The sequence below is a fragment of the Mastomys coucha genome, unplaced genomic scaffold (genome assembly GCF_008632895.1).
Source record: "Mastomys coucha isolate ucsf_1 unplaced genomic scaffold, UCSF_Mcou_1 pScaffold1, whole genome shotgun sequence".
Taxonomy (NCBI): Eukaryota; Metazoa; Chordata; class Mammalia; order Rodentia; family Muridae; genus Mastomys; species Mastomys coucha.
The window spans coordinates 37495937-37499230 of record NW_022196891.1 but is presented as its reverse complement, the minus strand read 5'-3'; the positions used below and the strand labels follow the sequence as shown (position 1 = coordinate 37499230).

At 40.6% G+C, this 3294-nt stretch overlaps 1 pseudogene; it reads left to right on the top strand.

Moving 5' to 3' along the window:
- The first annotated feature begins 476 nt into the window (after positions 1-476).
- On the top strand, positions 477-1828 carry LOC116070396 (annotated as a pseudogene).
- The last annotated feature ends 1466 nt before the right edge of the window (positions 1829-3294 follow it).

The window sequence follows — 3294 nt, the reverse complement described above, 5'->3', positions numbered from 1 at the left end:
GAATGGAAAGAAGAGAACAGGAAATACAGAAGCAAACATCAACAACAGAATTTGAATCTCGGGCATAGAAAATATGATAGAATAAACCCATATCTGTCAAAGAAAATGTTAAATCTGAAAAGTTTCTAGCACAAAACATTTAGGAAATTTGGGATACTATGAAAAGACTAACCCTGGGGAAATTTGAATAGAAGGAGATGATTCTCAGTTCAGAAGGCCTTAAATCAACAAAATATTTTCAACAAAATCATAGAAAAAAATACCCTAACCGAAAGAAAAGATGCCTATAGATGTACAGGAATCTTACAGAACACCAAATATATTGGATGATAAAAGAAAATCCTCCTGCCATGTATTGACCAAAACACTAAATGTACAGAACAAAGAATATTAAAAGCCACAAGAGGGCTCATAGCCTCCCTGACCCTCCTGCAAGATGCTAGGATCCTCCAACTCCTCCCAGCTTGCCTGCTGCTATGGCTGACAAGGAAGTGGCCTTTGAGGTCTGATCAACGAGGAATGCAAAATATGGAAGAAGAACACCACTTTTCTTTATTATTTGGTGATGACCCATGCCCTGGAGTGGGCCAGTTTAACTGCTCAGTGGCTTCCAAATGTGACCAGGCCCGAAAAGGGAAGATTTCAGCATTCATCATCTTTTCCTGTGAACATACACACAGGATGAACAAAACCACCTGGTGATAGCCAGTGTCCAGCTCCCTAATGATGATGCTCAGTTTGATGCATCCCATTATGACAGTGAAAAAGGAGAATTTGGAGGTTTTTGTTCTGTCTGTGGGAAAATTGAAACAGAAATCAAGATCAAACATGAAGGAGAAGTAAACTGAGCCTGGTACATACCCCAGAACCATTGCATCATTGCAACAAAGACTCCATCCAGTGATGTTCTTGTTTTGGACTACACAAAGCACCCTTCTAAAATAGACCCTTCTGGAAAAGGCAACCCAGATTTGAGTCACCATAGACATCAGAATGAAGGTTACTGGCTTTCTTGGAATCTAAACCATAGCAAACACTTACATAGTGTTTCAGATGACCATTCCATCTGCCTGTGGAACATCACTGCATTTCCAAAAGAAGGAAAAATGGTAGATGCAAAGATGGTCTTTACAGGGCATACAGCAGTAGTGGAGAACGTTTCCTGGCATCTGTCCCCCGAGTCTCTGTTCGGATTAGTTGCTGATGATCAGAAACTTATGATTTGGGATACTCATTCAGACAATACTTCCAAGCCAAGCCACTCAGATGATGCTTATCTTTCAATTGCTTGAAAGTGAAGTGAATTGCTTATCTTTCAATCCTTATAATGAATTCATTCTTGCCACATGATCAGCTGACAAGACTATTGCCTTCTAAGATCTGAGAAATCTGAAACTCAAGCTGCATTTCTTTGAATCACATAAGGATGAAATATTCCAAGTTCAATGGTCACCTCACAATGAGACTATCTTAGCTTCCAGTGGGATCTAAGTAAAATTGGAGAACAGTCCCCAGAAGATGCAGAGGATGGGCCACCAAAGTTGTTTATTCATGGTGGTCACACTGTCAAGATATCTGACTTCTCCTGGAATCCCAATGAACATTGGGTAATTTGTTCTGTATAAGAAGACAATATCATGCAAGTGTGGCAGATGACAGAGAACATTTATAAGAATGAAAACCCTGAAGGAAATGTGGATCCAGAAGGACAAGAGTCCTAGGCATGTCTGCACTTGTGATCTTTGACTCTCCTCGTTTTTCTCTGAACCCTGAGATGGATTTAGCATTGGTTTGAAACAGACTCTGTTCAGCTACCCAACTACAATAGGTACCACCAACAGTGTTATTAGCCTAATTCATGGGTGTTTTCTAAATCTTAACTGGGGGCTTAATTCAACACATACACACTATCACAATGACCATCAAAATAATAGGACTTAACATAATCATTGGCCATTAATATTTCTCAACATCAATAGACTCAATTCTCCAGTTAAACAACATAGGCTAACAAGGACACTTCATACTCATCAAAGGAAAAATCCACCAAGAGGACATCTCAATTCTGAGTATCTATGCTTCAAATGTAAGGGTACCCACATTCATAAAAGGAACATTACTAAAGTATAAATTACACTTTGGAACACACATGTTAGTAGTGGTAGACAGCACTACCCATTCTAACCAATGGACAGGTCATCTAGACAGAAACTAAACAGAGAAATAATGAAACTAACAGATGTGATGAAGCAAATGGATGTAACAGATCTCTACCAAACTTCTCATCCAAAGTCAAAGGAACATACCTCCTTCTCAGCACCTCACGGAAAATTCTTGAAAAATGACTAGATACTTGGCCAAAAAGAAAATCTGAAGAGATAAAAGAAAATTGAAATAACTCCTTGCATCTTATCAGAATGTTGTGTCAGGGAAATGTTATAGATCCCTCAAAGCACACACAGGAGCCAGTCTAATGCAACTCACAGTAAGGTCTTTATTCTATTGTAGCTATCTCGCACCCCCCATAACACACTGCTGTCACAAAGGATGGTTCTGGTGGGGGGGAGCTCCAAATGTCTATTGGGCAAGGCTTTATAGTATTCAGCAAACAGGGAGTACATGTGTAAGCATCTAATTGGAAAGTTATTGTGGCTTTTAACATAATTGGCTGGTGCTGGGAATCATATCATATCACACTCCCTTCTGTATTGGTGGTTGTTAGGCAAGGGGTGGGCTTGTAATCTGGGGTACAGGTTTGTTGGGAGAGTAACCTGGAGACACTGGTCTTGTTGAAGGTGTAACCTGGAAACTCAGGTCTTATTAAGGATTAGCCTAAAGACTGGAGCTTGGCTCAGGTTTTGTTGGAGAGTAACTTCGAAGCTAATGGTAGATACCTGCCACGCACACTTGCGTGATGGCGGTATTTGAGGCGAAAACTTCAAGAAAAGTCAGCCTCCTGCCTCTGCATTGTTGCCTGGCACCCCAAACTCAGAGGTGGCCCAGATATGTCCTTGTACTAGTGTGCTAGGAACTCACCAAGATATCATATTCTTACAGGTAGCAAGGGAAAATTCGGACATTGCTTTCTGACCTTCACCAATGTTTCCAACTATCCTAGTTTAATGTTTTAAGTACTAGAGAGTAATTGTAAGGTTTCTCTCTAAGACATTAGCTGAAAGTGTTAGGTCGAGATTCTCCTCTGCCTGCCTCTAGCAAGAACCAGAGCATTAGCATAAGAATACCTCAACAGAGAGGGCTCTACCCCTCTTCCTCCTGCTCTACACCTGGCTTTTA